Source organism: Tiliqua scincoides, chromosome 3 (assembly GCF_035046505.1).
Source record: "Tiliqua scincoides isolate rTilSci1 chromosome 3, rTilSci1.hap2, whole genome shotgun sequence".
Classification (NCBI taxonomy): Eukaryota; Metazoa; Chordata; class Lepidosauria; order Squamata; family Scincidae; genus Tiliqua; species Tiliqua scincoides.
Genome location: NC_089823.1, coordinates 184034263 through 184052047, shown reverse-complemented (window position 1 = coordinate 184052047; position 17785 = coordinate 184034263). Strand labels below are relative to the sequence as shown.

The 17785-nt window shown below is 38.7% G+C and overlaps 1 protein-coding gene across 7 annotated transcripts in view; it reads left to right on the top strand.

The window, feature by feature from the left end:
- Positions 1 to 17785, top strand: part of ADD3 (adducin 3) — a 174898-nt gene that overhangs the window by 81833 nt on the left and 75280 nt on the right. The window lies entirely within an intron of this gene.

Below are 17785 nucleotides of genomic sequence, written 5' to 3'. Positions count from 1 at the left end.
GTTTTTAAAGAGAATGTTGTTTCATTTAAAAAGCAGGCTTAACATTAGTATTTGTTTTAGTTTAAATATCTTGGCATGTCAGCTGAAACTGATGTCATTTTTGTAAGCATTGTTCATTGGATTAAGTCACTTACAGCTGGATGGTTATCAGTTGTAGGTTTCTTGCTCCAGAAAGTTTCAATTCTTTTCCTCTCACATTTTCTTTGCATTTTATATATTTAAATCTACCACTCTCACACTTTCAAAACAAATTTATACTCGGTTGATAAGGAAAACTTGGTTGCAGTATATCATAACCTTTTGCCTTTACAATCTTTAGTTCACAATATATCAGACTTGCTATCAGTCAACTTAATTTATACTTATGCAGTTGAATATGTGGAAGAATATATGTTGATAGTGTTCTCAGTAAAAATGGATAGGAGATAATCAGGTAATCTATCAGTTTACTCAGAAATAGGTTTCATTGTGTTCAATGGGACTCTCTCAGGAAAATGTGTATAGGATTGTAGCCTTAGTCTTTTTTTGTGTACCTGTGTCCTCTGTAGTTATTCCTTTGTGTTCTAATCTTCTTGTACACTCATTGAAAATCTCAAAACATTCATGAAGGTTGTGGTAAAAGAATAACGTATTGGATACTTCAGTGTTTTGGGTACAATAAGTCTACACAGTCTCACCCTAGCCTGGAATCCTTGAGGATTGTGGTAGTGTCTTCTATATACATGATATTTTTGAGTGATACTACCTGGTGAACCATCATGTATTAAAAGGTCACCATTTCAGAATAATTGTCCTGCCGTAGTTTGTGATTGACCTACCTATTCCCATCTTTCGTTAATATTCCAATACCTTAAGCATGGGTCCCCAGTCCATAATGGCTTCAATTTTGTCTTTGATCTTGACACTAACTTTTGCCGTATCTTATTAGTTGGCTCATATTATCCAACTTTCTCTGCTCTGTTGGTTGAGTAAATGTGCCTTGTCATCAAGTTTATTCATTTCTTAATAAACTCATAAGATATGTGGATGATTTATTGTTCCACTTTGTTTGCTCTGGAATTCTAGAGGCCATGGAAAATTACATGAAGAAAGAAGAAAACAGCATTCTGGTAGAATAGTTTGCCCTGAAATGTCTTTTACATGTTAAATATCTTTATTTTCCTCCAGACTGCGGCCAAACAATTTTAGTTTTCTTTATGCAATTTCACTAAGTTTTTACATAGTCAAGATAGCCTATAGAGTTGACAAACATGTATCATAATGTATGTTACATGTAGTGCAAACATGTCAAAATTAGGTTTTCAGTTTTTATAGATGTACCTCTATAACATAAGGGTTTGGGAGCAACCACATTTTTTTGTTCATGTGTCTGAGCCGTATATAAAAGCAGGAGATGGCGGGGGTATGTTTACAATGCCAAAGGGTTTGTGGATGATAAGAGATGACTTATTCACCGAAATTTCCCCACTGTACTCTATTACTGCAGACACTTTTTATTTGACCTAAAAGAACCAGAACAAACATTACTTTTATCATATGGTTTTAATGTTTTCACGTTGTTTTATGGTTATCTAATTGCAGTGCCACATGAAGATTTTCATCTGTGGTTTGTTTTGTTTTGTAATGTGTTGCGCATGTGTGTTTAGAAGTCTATCTGAATTTCACCATACTATGATGATACTAACAAGGGTGGGACTTATTCACCCATTGGGAAATCTGTCAAGTCCCCGAGTGTTCGATTGCACTATCAAGTGGAAAGCAACCGTGGAACAATTCCCTCACAGTAATGTTTTGGTATTTGAGTCAGAGTGTGGGTGTCGTCCAGTACTTTCTTCATTAGCCCATATGTTTTTGTTCTAAACATTAGGCCCCATCCCATCCCCTATTTTATACATGAATGTAGCAGATACGTGAACAAGAAACATGGTTGCCCATGTAATGTCTAGTTTGACCCAGAGTTCTTTGGAGATCATACATCCTGTACATTTTAATATAGTATTTGTAAGCCACCTTGGCCATTTGCTTCAGCATGGGAAAGGAGGGAAATAAATAAATGTCATTTGGCATGTGTTAATTATATGAGTATAAATTAGATACATTTTCATGTCTCTGGTGTTACGTGTGTCTCCCGTGCTGTCTGTACAGCTTTGGACAGGCTATTTAACATTCACAGATTCACACCTTAAAAAGAATGGCATGCTGTTTCTTTCGGGGTCTCAATCTAAATGCTCTATAGAACAGATAGTAGAAAGTAAAGTAGCTGATGATATTGATGGCAACAAATGTAATCCAATAATATCAAACTGATGGAGATGAAGATTTGTGTTGCTTAACACCTGATGTGACAAGTGTGTGTTATCTAGGTTTCCTTTGTTCATCTCACTTCATAAATCTGTATATTTAAAGGAGAGATCTATGTCATTAAATGTGCAGAGACACATGTACGCATTACTTTAGTAATAGACCAGGTAGGTTTTTTTTAATTGTATGTTTCCTGCTAATGCAAACAATTCTTCTAAATAGCTGTACAAACTTCTAGTTTTGATGAATGAAAGAGGCTTTATCCTAAATTAGTTTTTAGATTTCTGTATTCTTCTTGCAGCTGCTAATCTCTTCTCTAGAGTGTACATCAAAGCAGAGAGCTGCATTCCTCACCCTACTTTAGATGATGCTAATACCTAATCTTGCAGGAGAACCTCTGACCTCTAACCGTTTGGTAGGAAAAAAGTTTCTCTTCCCAAATTCTTGCTGGTGATACTAAATGCCATACAGTTGTTCTGACTGATTTGGTGTACTGAGCAACTTTATCTTTTTGTTTTTTGTTTTTTTTGGTGTTGATCTGTCTGCAGTTGGAAACAGCTGCCAGTGTTTCCTATCTTTTGAGGAAGTTGTGATATGAATGCAAATGTTAGATCCAAACCCTTAATATTTACTCTTGCTGACTGCACCAATGGGGCTTCATGGCTCCATGTGCTACTTAATGAGTTTCTTATAGTGTTGTGGTGTCCTTTTTTTTCTTCAGAGATCCCTGTAGACAGCTTGCTGGTTTGTATTGAACTCTTGGAACCTAAAGATTTAATGGCTGTTGTTTGCAGTACATTTTTTATGTACTTTCAAGCAATAGTGAATTTCCTTGGGTGTGGATTCATGTAGATTAACATTGAAGACTCAGCAATTGCTCACTTGCATGTTCTTTCTAGCAAGAATGGTGTATGCCAGGGGTGCCCAAACCCCGGCCTTGGAGCCACTTGGGGCCCTCGAGGCCTCTCAATGCGGCCCTCAGGCAGCCCCCAGTCTCCAATGAGCCTATGGCCCTCTGGAGATTTGTTGGAGCCCTCACTGGCCCGACGCAACTGCTCTCAGCGTGAGGGCAACTGTTTGACCTCTCACGTGAGCTGTGGAATGAGGGCTTCCTCCACTGCTTGCTGTTTCACGTCTGTGATGCAGTAGCGGCAGCAAAGGAAAGGCCAGCTTTGCTTTGTGCAAGGCCTTCTATAGGCCTTGAGCTATATCAAGACCTTCATTTATATAAGTTCATCTTTAATATATTCATTTATGTAAACTTATGTAAATTTATTCAAATTTTAAATGTAAATTAATTCTTCCCCTCCCCCCCGGCCCCTGACACAGTGTCAGAGAGATGATGTGGCCCTCCTGCCAAAAACTTTGGACACCCCTGGTGTATGCTATTGGATCCAAATATATTTTCCTGAACTATAATGGAATTGTGTTAACATTATTAGCAAATAAAGACAGTGAAATGGATTCAGTGCATTAATTTATAAAAGCTCTGTCCCTATAATAATCAGTTTTCAGAATGTTTTCTGTTCATACAAGCAGCACTAGCAACACATATACATGTACAATCTGATTTGATAGACTGAGCAGTCATGGGCAGGACACATTGCATGTTAGGGTTATCTGTGGGGCCATAGTGCAGAAGAAGAGGACTGCTGATGTTCTTACATTCCTGTGGCATGTGGCTCTTGCCACACAAAACTGGTGATGCGCTGGTGATGCGCCCATTGTATTTTTATTGCTACTGTTGACTTTGTCTTATTCATGCAACCTTTCCAATACCCACACTCTTGTTCCAGTCTGCTACTTTGCTTTCTCTTTTCTCAAAACAAATTTGAGCTGAAAAAGTGTGCGCCTTTCCTGGCAACAGTCTGTCCCATTTCAGAGTGATATGTACATAGTTTGAGAACTTTGGTTCAAGTGCATGATGATTGAAGTTGTTAGCATGTTGTGTCTTGAGTTACACTGGTATAGGTGAAATGCCTTCCGTTTCCCTCCATTCCCATCATCTGGTTTGTCTGCCTTTGGCTAAGTATTTAAGCTAATGGATTTATCAAATTGTATTTGATCTCATTTTTCTACATTTCTAAAAAAGTACCATTGGTAACGTTTTAATGCTTTGTCTGGATTTTTGTATGTGTATATTGAAAATATAGGACTGAATCCTAAAAAAATTTGTATTCCTAAGTTCCTTTGAAATTAATAGGGTATAAGTTGGCATTTATTTATTCCAGTATTTAAATACCACCTTTCTCATAGACTTAAGTCTTGTAGACTCAAAGCAGTCTATATAGGCTGGCTAACTATAAACTCCATTTTTTTTCAAATTTTTTTTACAAATATTCATATTGTGTTCTTTATACCATCGTGTTCTTATATCATCCTAGTCTTTTGGTCTCATATTTTTATCCCTATATTACATTGCTTGCTTACACATTTCTTAGAAATAGACAAACTGAATTTCTCTCTCTCTATCTCTATCTATCTATCAGATATTTCCAGTGTGAGGATATGTAACATGACCTCATGAATCCCAGCAGAGGCAAATTAAAGCCACATAAAGGGTTCTAGCTGCGATCTGTGATTTACAGTTATTACAAGCAGGTGTTACAGTGGAGGTTTTTATCATTTGGGGTTTGTCTGCTGTCACCTTTTTACAGGAACCGTGTCAGAGATGGGTGGATAACTATATTAATAGTTACCACAGGCACTTATACTAGATAGTGCTTATAGACTTTTTTTTAAATCAAAAAGCACTATATAGTTTTTTTTACTTTGAACTCCCTATTACACCTTGCAGTGTAAAGATATGCCAGCACTATTATATATAAATGCTTTTTGTATCAACACAAAAAGGGTATATAATTATGACACCACACCTGCAAGATAGAAGCTTTACAGATGAGGCTGCATATAAGTCCGCTATATAGTTCACGAGGCAACCTTTCATATACGATGGGAATAACCCTCTGTGCAGAGAGCATGCCCAAAGCCAATGTACTGCCCAATTCTCACATTTGTGTACTTGAAGACTGCAATTATTCATTAACATTAACAACATTCAAAGTATCTTCAAATTAAATAAGTTTGCATCGTGTCCAATCGGAGTTGTATAAACCTTTAAGACCAACCACTACTTTCTTCTTAGCCTATTCCACAAAAAGTTAAAATGTATGACTGTGTTGTGTGAGCTGGCATGACACCAAACAGATACTAGAGCACATGCCAGACCTGTGCCAAAATGAATCGCTGAGCAAGACACATGCTGTATGTTAAAAAAAATGCCAAACTATTACTAATGTCTGGCAATGCCACCATTATGTAGTACCTAAGTGAGGAAGAAGTTAAGGATTCCCCACTCAAAGCCATAGAAATGCGTAATTTCACATTAGCATTTGACTATAATATCACTCAAGAAAAATCACTTTACAATTGCTAGTAAGTAATCCGAGTTAACATTTTTCTATAAAAACACAATTGTGTACAAACACACAATATTTTCATGTTTCTGAACTACCATATTTATAAAATCTACATGCTCTCATTATGGCAGAAGATGCCATATCAAGCATCTGGTTTTAACCTTGAGAGCCCTTCATTTCTTAGGGTCAAGGTATTTAAGGGACTGCTTCCATTCATATGGTCCAGTTCATCCCACAATCATCTGAGAAGACCCCTTTGTGTGCGCCACTCTTGAAACAGTTTAGATGGGTAATGACCAGGTGCTCTGTGGCAGCATCCCAACTATGAAATTCCCTTCCTAGAGACTTGCCTTGTTGCCATTTGGGCTTGAAACTTCTCAGGCCCTTGGGGTTAAACCGTCCTCTCTAAAAGGAGCACTGGTCCTTAAAGGAGTACTCCATACACCTTTGTACATTGATAAGATATTCTACTTTTCTTTAACCACCAGAATCCAAGGAACTCTAACAAAGCTTGCTTCTGAAGAAGGGCACACCTGTGAGATGAGCCTGGGAACCACATCCTGACCTACATGATACACCTGGCTACAATCTCAGATGCCATATAGCCCAAATGAAGATTTGGACACTGTCATTCAAAGAGTCTATAGATAAGGCAATATTTTTAGCTCGTCTTTGAAATGCTTGGGGACATTTGCCTCAACAAATGCCAAGTCCTCCTTCAGGTGCCAAAAATCCAGTCACAGGTGCTGCATAGCCCAGGTTTCGCCACCCTGTGAAGTGGGAACTGTGGCTCTTTGGCCACAGCTCTGATTTTGCCTCCTGGCGTTTGCAGCAAATATAAGACTTTCCTGTCAATTGGGGGGGGGGGCAGGAATCACAAAGCCTACAGCTGCAACCACTTCTTGAGGTGACAAAGCCTATCCCACCATCAAGAAAAGAGGGGCGAAGGTGGAATTGAGCCTTTAGCCCAGCAACAAGCCCTGTTAAGGGCTTAGGGCACGCCAGCCCTTTCCAGGGCAGTTCCTAAGGCAGGCAAAGGAAGTGTCCACTCCCAGAACCTTCCTAAAGTGGGGAAGTGAAAGTGACCAGCGAGAGCAACCTGCAAAAGAATAATATTTAAGAACCATCAATGCTAGGCAGCACCCAGCAAAGGACTTTTAAACTTCCGATCAGGCAAACTAAGTTTGGAAGAACGCAGGGAGCCCCTCCACTTGCATCCTTTTGGATCATGTGACCCTGAATGCTTCCAAGGTTATAAATGTTTTAAATAAAGAAATTCTTGAGTTATTGCAGTGGTAAAGAAATGACAAATCCAGTTTCATATCCCCAGCGTTAAGACTCCTTGTTTTGATGTGTCCTTTTGTCTTGCATGCAATAAGAGCGATAACAGAAATATACATTGGAAATTTCTTCCTAATACTGGTACTTAATAATGTTTGGGTTTGTTTAGTTATTTTCTCCAACAGAATACTTTCCTTCTTCCATATACTGTTCACTCAAGACTTAGTTATTCGTATCCATAAAGCTTCAGTTCAGTACATAAAGAAGTACTTGTCCTTATTCAGCTAAAAAAAAGTTAATTTTCTGTGTATGAAAAAAGAAATGTGTATGTAGTTGTTAACAGGAACAGAATATTGAAGCCTGTGAGTGTATTCTTCTTTCTTAATATTGTATATATTTACTTTAATACTTGCAGGAAAGTATTTTCTAGTATAAAATCTGCACACTGGATCACTTCTTATAACTTCCCATAAAGCTTCAGTGGATCAGAGGTACACCTGTGGAAAAGGATTATGTCCAATGTATGCACCTATCATCTGCATTGTGGATGCTGGAAACTGCACTATGCACTGCTGCCTTGCTCCCTAATGGGATGGTGTGCTGTTGATAAAATACCCACACCTCATTATACCTCTTTTTCTACGTATGCATAGGACAGAGAATGTGGAAAGCTCCTGAACAACTGTGTTCAGAATATCACTGCAAACAAAAATGTGCCATGTGTGTTGACTAGAAATGTGCTGTTTGAAGTTCCTTTATAAAACAGTTTGTAACAGGTAACCCTGTGTACCACAGAATCTCTCTGTCTGGCAATACCCCTTTAAAATACTAACGTTTTGGATGATTTTAACGTGCTACAACAGGTAGAACCCTAAGAATGTCACACCTTTCTTTTGCCAGTAAAATACAACTGCATCCACTCTGGATACTTAATCTGTCTGAGTTGGCAGTTGTCCATTGTTATCCAGAGAGGAGGGGATAGAATAACTTGATCCTCTTAGTCTAGATATGCAACACACGCTGCAAAGACTGCCAGATCTGGATTTGATTTCTTCATCTCTGTGTGATCCAGTGTGCATTCCAAACGTGTTACAAACAGCTTGTGTCTCTGAAAGCACGAGATCGGTTTTCAGTGGCAATAGCCCCTAAAGGAAACAGGCTGATTCCTCCATGCACAAACATCTGGCCAATTGTGGATGGAATTAATTACTGATCTCTACTGCCTGTGTTTTTCTTTGCTTGTCATTTCCTTTGCAGCTGTGAAAGGCAAGGTTAGACCTGAAAGCAGCATGGACTTTCCAGCAGTAGTAGTGTAAAGTTACACATCATCATGGACTCATTTCAATTTAAATATCTCCTGCAAGGGCACTGATTCTGAAAGCTTAGGTTCATGCAGTTATGTGTTGAAGGAAACTAAGCAACAAAATATTTTTTGAATCATTCAGTAAATATACAAAGTGTTACAGCTCTTTTAACACGTAGGTCCTTTATAATATTGAGCCTCTTGCCCCACAATTGAAGACAGTTGCCTGCAGATTTTGGCACTTTTTGACTGTTTCAACAAGAGGGGAAATGTTGCTTTACACATTGTTCTGGCTTATAAAAATGCATGTGTTTCCAAGAGTGGAAATTCAGGTTTATGGTGATTTCATCAGGTTCAACTCATACCTCACTCTGTCCTTGGATTACAAATCAGCAACAGCATTCAAGAGCAGCTTTTGGCACTCTAAAGATGTGACAGTTAACAATTTGCTGGTTTCGTTTAATAGAAGTAAGCAAACTGAAGTATTTATGTTCACCCACATGTATTCCCATGGCTTGCAATACTGTGACAGACCATCATATTCTTAGCCTTTATTAATCACAGAAAAACCTTTGTGTGGTTTGTGATGCAAGATTCTGCAAGTGCTGGTTATGGCTCCACTTACAGAAATTCAAGAGCTTGCTTTTGTGGTAACCAGGGCTTTTTTTGTAATGGGACGCACCGGAACAGCGTTCTGGCACCTTTTTCCCCCCCTCCTCCTGGCCCCCACCTTTCCCCCCCTCCTGACCCCCACCTTTCCCCCCCTCCTACTGGCCCCCACCTTTTTTTCCCTCCCTGCGCTGCCCAGCGCTGCTGGCTAGGGAGGGATTCAAACCTCCAACCCTCCTCCTGGCCCCCACCTTTTTTCCCCCTCCTGGCCTGCACTGGCCCCCACCTTTTTTCCCCTCCCTGCGCCACCCAGCACTGCTGGCTAAGGAGGGATTCGAACCTCCATCCTTGTGCTCCACAGCCCAGCACTCTCTCCATTGGGCTATAGGAAAGCCTAGAGTTACAGTGTTCAGAACTAATATATATAAGGTCCTGTGCCCAGCTGGTGGCCATCAGCGCCTCAAGTATTAGTTCCAAACACTTTGAGCCTAAGACTTCCAATGGTTCAGTTACTAAAGTGCTGGTCTGTGGAGCCAGAGGTTGGGGGTTCAAATCCCCGTAAGGAATAATTTTTTTTTAGGTGGGGAGGTAAATAAATAAAAGATTACACTTGTTAATCTTAAACTTGTTCTTGTAAGTGGGTTCCTGCACCTTTATTTTTTTTTACAAAACAAGCACTGCCCCTGCCTCACCGCACTCAGCTCTTGCCTGAGCCCAGCGCGCCTTTCCTCTCCCCGCGCTCTGCTTCCCCACGCTCAGCTACCAAGCCGGTGAGGGCGTGGGGACATGTGCTGAGGAGGAGGACGACGAGGGACAGCAAGCCAGGGAGACGGGTTGCAGCACCCAGGTACTGGCTTGGCAAGAGGAGGGGGGGAAGGAAGCTGGCTGGTGCAGCCCCTGCACCTGAGACAGCCTAGGCATGTCTACTGAGAAGTAAGTCCCCTTGTGTTCAGTGGGGCTTACTCCCAGGAAAATGTGGATGGGATTGCAGCCCAAGCCTATGCAGGTGTACTGAGAAGTAAGTCCCCTTGTGTTCAGTGGGGCTTACTCCCAGGAAAATGTGGATGGGATTGCAGCCCAAGCCTATGCAGGTCTACTCAGAAGCAAGTAATTCATTCATTTTTATAGTTATTAATATAAGGCTTGGCTGATCTAAATTAATTAAGCAAAAATTATTACTAATAATTTAGTAGCTTTGTAATGTCATCAACAGGAGATTTAGGTTTTTAATTATAAATGGGGAAGCTTAAGTGTCCTTGCTGCATTATAACAACACTTAGGAAATATGTATTCCTCTGTGCAGTAGGTCAGATCATTGTTGTCTATTAATGTTTGGTTTTTTTAGACTGTATTTAATAATCACTATTATTATAATGGGGAATGGGGACATAGTACACAGGGGAAAGGGGGGAACCACAAAAGATGGGTTAATGAATTGATTAAGTTATGAAGTTATGAATCAAAAATCATGTGGCCACACACCTTCTATTGGTTCAAGATGAGTTGTAAAATAGATTATATTCCTGTATTATATAATTTATCTATTTTACAATTCATCTTTTGTGTTTATTCTTCTGCTCCCCCCTTGTGTGCTTATATTGCGCATTCATTGTTATCTGATCACATATTTCTCTTTTTTTTTTTTGCACCAATCATGTTTCAGTGTCTTGAGCCAATAGGGGGTATGTGACCACATGATTTTTGATCCATAACTTGTTTATTAATCAATTAATTAACCCATCTTTTGTGCCCCCTCTCCCCTGTGTGCCAATTGATTTGGGTTCAAACAAATCTGTAGAGTGATGTAATGTAATCATTTTTTATATTTTGCCTTCATCAATTGTTTTAACCAATATTTATTAAATGTTTTAAAAGTTTTAATTTTTTTTGGTTGTTACATATTTGCAAATACATGCAACAAGCCGTGATATAATCCTAGAGAGAGAGAGAGAGAGAGAGAGAGGGAGAGATATAATATTTTATTTTAAATAAATTTAAAAATAAATAAATAAATAAATAAATAAAAGATTAACAAGTTGTGAGTTCCTGCACCCCCCCCCTTTTTTTTTAACAAAAAAAGCACTGGTGGTAACTATATGTTCTCTCTCTCGTGTTGTCTGAATAGGGAAATGTAGTGTTGTGAGAGAAAACCACAGTGGATGTTGGTAGTTACAGAGTATGTGGCCAGCAGTTTGACATAGAAATGCTAGTTCCTGGTAGTACCTCCAGCTCATAGGAAGTGCTTCCTATGAGCACTTCCAAGTACTCATCTTTCCCCTTAGTCAAGATTATCTATCTTGACCAAGGAGAAAGATGAGTTCTTGAAACTCTATGGCCATCTGTAGTGTGTAAAACTTTGAAGCATTTTTTGCTGAAACTGCATAGGTTGGTGCTCATGTATTTAGTCTTTTTCCTTAGATCATGGCTAATATTTACTTCATCATGTAGTTTTTTTCATTACTAAACTTGCTCATTGTCATAGATGTGTTCCTGTTCTCAAACTCATAACCTGACCACTTATTAAAAGTCTATTGTGTAGGATGTTAAATTCAGAGGAAGGTTTTTCAGTGCACAGAAACTGCCTACATAACACACACATGTAGCAGTCTTACAATACTTTTCTTCCCAAATAATTCCTCTTTTATTTAGAATTAAGTTACTTTGGCGCTTATGTGATATATTTTTTTCTTTCAACATAAGGTTTGCTCAACAGGCGTTTGGGACTCTAAATGTACTTTTCAGTCATTACACAGTTATGTGCACGGATTTTGTGTGTCCTCTCTTGACTATCTCATATTTAGTACTTTTTGGCAGACAATGAGAGTTATGGAAACAATTAAAATTCCAATGCAGCATCAGCACACTTGTTTGTTTAGAAGAGTGGGTGGTGGTTGGGAAATACAGTGCAGATCTTTCCTTTAAAACAAAATAATTTGCTTTGGACAGAACTCTCAGTATTTTAATTGTGTTGCATTTTGCATGTTTCAGGCTTTCAGCTTTCTGTAAAACTGAGTATCTTGAATACCAATAATTGTTGGAAGTATTCAAATATAAGCAAGCTGTATCTGACTAGGTATGGTAAGATGTAGTGGGAGGGTATACATGTATGTGTGTTGCACCCACTTTATTATAGAAATGAGAGGTTTGAAATGTTCCTTAAATAAGAAACACATTTTGAGCTTCAATCCTAAACATGCTTTCCTGGGTGTAAGTCCCACTGAATTCAGTGAGACTTGAGTATGAGTAGAAAAGCATAGGACTAACATCTGTCAAAATACAGAAATAGCAAGAACTCAAACTAGTCAGTTACATTCTGTCTGTGTACCAAGGTCTCCTGACTGGTCATAGAAAAGCTCTGTCTTTTCAGTCTCCCCCTGGGCACATGTGAGCAACATGTCAAATCTTTATGGGGAATGGGAAGCTTCTGAGCTCATATTCCTTGACCAAGTGGAGATGGGATACATGTACAGATCTTCCATTCCCTGTAACAATAGAGCATTTTGAAGACATGTCCATACATCCTCTCCTTGGGATTGCAAAGTGAAGAAACAAGATTTTGTTATGCCTTATAGAGCTTTTGTGTAGGCATTCCACCCATAAGAAGTCTGGTTTGAGCCCTAAGTTTACATGTCTTCATCATAACCAATAGTAACTGTTTTCTTTTGCTGTTACTCTTATATGAAAAAGGCTTCTGTGAAACCTCAGTTTAACTGCAAATTGAGCTAAGTTCACTTAAATATTTTTAATTACCATTTGTGTTACAATTGAATTACTTGTGTTTAAATTAATTTATTCAATTTAATTACTTGTGTCACGATTGAACATGAAGGCCCTCTATAAACTTTGTTGAGCTTCTTGACCCAGAGTTGAAGAACACAGTTGCCTGCAAATTTTGGCACTTTTGACTGTTTCAACCAGAAGGGAAATGTTGCTTTACACATTGTTTTGGCTTATAAGAAGGATGTAGCCAAGCTGGAGCAGGTTCAAAGGAAGACATTGAGGATGATCAAGTCTCTGGAAAACATCTTGCAAGGAAAGGTTGTGTTGTGTTGTGCGGCAGATGTTTGTCAGTTTGTATTCTAAAATCCCAGAGCACTTTGACTTCTTCATTCTCTACTACTTTTTTGATTTTGTGACTTTACCAGTTGTTACTTGAAGGCAGTTTATACTTTTGACATACATTCCAATGAGTTATTGTTCCAACTCTGTTGTGCTTTTCTTTGTAGTTAGTCTGTACCATTTCATCAGCATAATGATAATAATTGTTGTTATTTTTACTATTATTGTTGTTTTTATTATTATTATTAACAGTATTAATATACCACTTTTCAATAAAAAAGTTCACAAAGCAGTTTACACACAAAGTCAAATAAGTAAATGACTCCTTGTCCCAAAAGGGCTCACAATGTGCAGAACCCCAGCAAACAGCCACTTGAAAAGACACTGTGCTGGGATGAAGAGGGGCAGTTACTCTTCCCCTGCTAAATATAGGAGGAACACCACTTGGGAAAAGACTCTTGCTCAATTAGCAGAGTATATACCATTCAGTTTAATTGAAACATCTTTAATTAAAACAGAAAAAAGTAATGGATAAGAATTATGATTATCATTTGATATAAGTAAGAGGGAAGAAGAACAGACTGTCTTTTTCAAAATGAAATGGGCTCCAGATTAAAAAACAAACAAAAACAAAGCTTTTTCTTTTCAAAATCCCTTTTCTCTCCTTGCTATATCCACCAACTATAGTCTTTGGTCTCTACCATAATGATATAACTTAATCTAATAAATCAACACTATGTTGTTAGCATGGCTTCATTTGTTGGGGAGCATGCTCCTAAGCAAATAATCATGGGATGGGTGTTATAGTCATTGGAGCCAGTTACGTAGAGTCAGTTGTCCCTCCAAACTGCCAGAGAGCTTCACATTATGAGTTTGTGGTAGCAGAATGAATGGGACTTACTAGAACTTGACTTCTAGAGTGGAGTTCACACAATTCAGTTCTTAGTTAAGGACCTCTGAAGAGTCCAGAAGCATGGAATTAATTGGTGCTGTGGGGAAAGGCTTTTCAGCAAATCCCGCCAACAATAAGGAAGTTAGGTTTATTTGAAATAATTAGGGGGGGAAATTGCCTGTTTTACTGTGAGCAAGGGAATGGAAGAGGACTGTGTTTAGTTCTGCTTGTTTTAAAACATGTTGGGACATGTGCCTTTGTTTTTCCACTTGTCTGACCCATTTATCTGAAGCTGTAGAACAGCCTCTTTCTCTGGATAAGGAAGGGTGGCATTCATACATGTAGGAAGCTCCTCCTCTCTGGAGGCAGGACCGGTATCCTGAATCATTGACAGCTTCTTTGGGGTGTCCCTTCTCCTGTCTGGGGAATGGTCATATTTTACTGGAGCTGAGCCACAGCTCAGCATGATCTTTCCTTTTTTCTTCCTTTCTCCTCCTCATTCCCATATTCTCAACCAGGGAGGTAGAACGGAGCAGCAGGAGCTGCTGGGTGCCATCTTGGTCCATCCCAGGCTCTGTGTTTTTCACCGGGATAAAGTAGTGGTCTGCCCTGACCCCTCCTTCATTTCAAAATCAACACCCCTTTCCAGAGGGCCCAGGAGCTCACGCTCCCTTCCTTGTGCTCTAGACCCAGCCCTCGCAGGGAAAAGCTTTGGCATGCCTTAGACATCAGGAAGGCCCTTCTGTTTTATACTGAAAGGACTAAGGAGATTAGATGCGCTGAGTCCCTCGTCATTATTCAGGGTTTCAAAAATTGGGCACAGGGCCTTGGCCAGCTCCCTAGCTCAGTGACTTAGGGTGTGCATTGAGTTAGCTTCCACAGGGGTGAGGCTCAATGAGATAAGGAAACTATCTCAAGGAGACCCCTGGCTGCCTCCCTGCCCATGTGGGTTACAGCGGCAGCTGTTTTCAGTGCCACTCTATCATCACGCAGGCAGTTCCATTAGGATTGGACTGCCTATCTCACTGGTGATGGGTGGGTCATCAATAATGTGCAGCTATGCCGCAGTCCAGATCTTTCCATTCAAAAGAAGCACAGGTTAGGAGAAGAAAATAAAGAGTTGAGGAGAGACCAAGAGGCAGAAGTAACTGGAGAAGTTTCTCCCTTGCTGCAGAGCTGACAGCACAGAGAACTTCCTAGACCTGCATGCTATTTCTGGAGATGGTGAACTTGCAAAAAAAGTGATGCTGTTTTTTGAAAGAACCACTCAAAAAAATTGGACTAAGCCAAAACAGTGGAAAGGTTCTGCTTTAAAAAAACTTTTAAAAAACTGCCTGCAACTTGGGCAGGACAAAATTAAAATTATTATTATTATTATTAACAGTATTTATATACCGCTTTTCAACTAAAGTTCACAAAGCGGTTTACAGAGAAAAATCAAATAACTAAATGGCTCCCTGTCCCAAAAGGGCTCACAATCTAAAAAGATGCAAATGAATACCAGCAGACAGCCACTAGAACAGACACTGCTGGGGTGAGGTGGGCCAGTTACTCTCCCCCTGCTAAAAAAAGGAGCACCCACTTGAAAAAGTGCCTCTTACCCAATTAGCAGGGGTTCAATGTGGTTGAATCCTGCTAAACTGGAGACTATAGAATTTTTATTATCCGAAATCCAACACTTCCTGTACGCATGCTCTTTTAACCCTGTATCAATGTGATTTTTTATAAACTACATTTTGCGTATTGAAATCTGATAGTACAAACTTTTAGGATGTCTTCCAGATCCTCAGATAAGAGAATATGTAGACTTGGCTGACTTGAAATACACAAAAACATGATTTCTACAATTTTGTGTAGTAGTTTTGTCCATGGAAAAAGAGCTCCACCCTTGATCTTTAGCACTTGTATTATGAGATGAAAAAGCTTGATGAAAAAATAAGGGTCATCTCTAGGGCAAGATTTCATCAGATCACTGCCATATGTGATCAATGTCAGCTTCTTCTTTTTTAGCTTTTTAGAAAGCAGTGGGGTGGCTGCTGTAATATATATCTGCTGGAGGAAAAGGAAACCATGTTTCTCTGCTTTGGATTTCATAAATGTAGAAAAAATATATTTGCACTGGAGACTGTCATGTAAGAAATCTGACATTCTTTGCAGAAAATAACAAGGACTTGTTTATACAAGTGAAGGGTAAATTCTAAACTGAAATGAAGAGACTTATTTAGTCAAGGGCTATTTAATCACCTTTTGTTCTCATCTTTCCAAAATAAATAGCAGTATGATTCTGTTGTGTTATAGAAGCAGAGTTTCTTAAGTTCATAATGACTCAAGAGAGGTAGGAAGGTATGGAAGTGTGGTTAAATTGCATGATATGGGAATTCCAGGGTAAGAAAGTGTGAGGTTTAATTTGAAATGGCAACTGTGAATTAACCTTAGAGACAACTTTAATATCATGGATTCCATCACCTTGAAATGTTAAATCTGTCTTCTAATAAGCTATCAATAAAATATTTATTTATTTTGTATATCAAGTAAATACTTGAATACTCTGCAAGAATTAGCTGGAAACTTGTGATCTGGCAATTCTGCTGTTCGAGACATCGTGGCATGAACTTTGTGTAAGAGTGGGTTCATTCAATAAAAAATAAAGGGAGCATTTAAAGAGCCTTTTATTCCATCCATAAAGATGCTTTGTGCTGTAGCTGCTGTGGATTTGACAGACCAATTGGGGAGGGACACACTCAAAGATTGTTTTGAAGCATATTTCAGCACTCTTGTGCTTGAAACTTTGCCTTCATCTTCTGTTTTACAATGTGAATGGTAAGTCTGAATTTCTGTGAATTATTCTTTTTTCCTTTTTTCAAGCAACGTTCTTGTTTTAGTGCAGGACCTCCTCTCTCGCAAAGTGGTGTTTTCCCCTTCTGCAGTGTTATACACTGGGACTTCTTGAGAGGATATCAGACTTTACATTGCTAAAGTGGTACAATTAGCCTAGGATTTAATAGGTTAGGAACAAGTTCTTCTTTTAACTATGCACTCCTTGGTAAAGGTATGCAGCATTTATTGAAAACTGAACAGTGATAGCAGTTTTCAATATGATGAAGAGTTATGGTGTTAGGATGTACTGTCAGTGTCAGATTGAACTGTGATTGCATTTAATATGTAATAGCACATATGGAACCAACTACAGTACAGCTTTAGACAGTGAGTAATACAGTGATAGCAGTATGGCTATAGCAGCCAATAGAGGCTTCCTAGTTTAAAACTAACATGTTGTTTTTCTGTGTTTGGTAGCAATTAGCATACCAATTTTCTCCTCTAAAATTACATTACAGCTTTTCCTTTCTGAATGCTAGGGATGTACAAATGTCTGATATATCAGCAGTTCTGAAAACCAGGTATAATTAATGAGAAACATGAACCTTAATTAATTAAGGAAACTTAATTAATGAACATTAATTAATGATGTGAGAAACATGAATATATACATGTTTATATACTCAGTGTTTGAATAATGTAGATAGTATTCAGCATTCATTCAGGACTTGGTTTATAGTGTTGGAGGGTAGGAGGCATGTTTTCTAAAATAGGAAAAGATTCAAATTAATCTAGATCTGCAAGGTATGTAATTTTGATTTAAAAGCAAGTATAAGCATCATGTTTAGGCTTGCACTGAAAATAGTGACAGTTGTACATGGTTCTTGCACATTAGTAGCATAAATTTCAAAAGCATGACTTTTGGCTAGGGCTGTATCATTAGCCCAGTTTTCTAACCAAATAGGATAATCCTGGATTTGAGAAACAAATTGAACTTTTAATGTTTATGATCAAAATTCAGTGTTAATCCCAAGATTCTCACCTGCACTTCCTTGTTCCTTTTGCTTGATCACTGTGCTTCAGTAGAGAACTGTGTGCTCCACC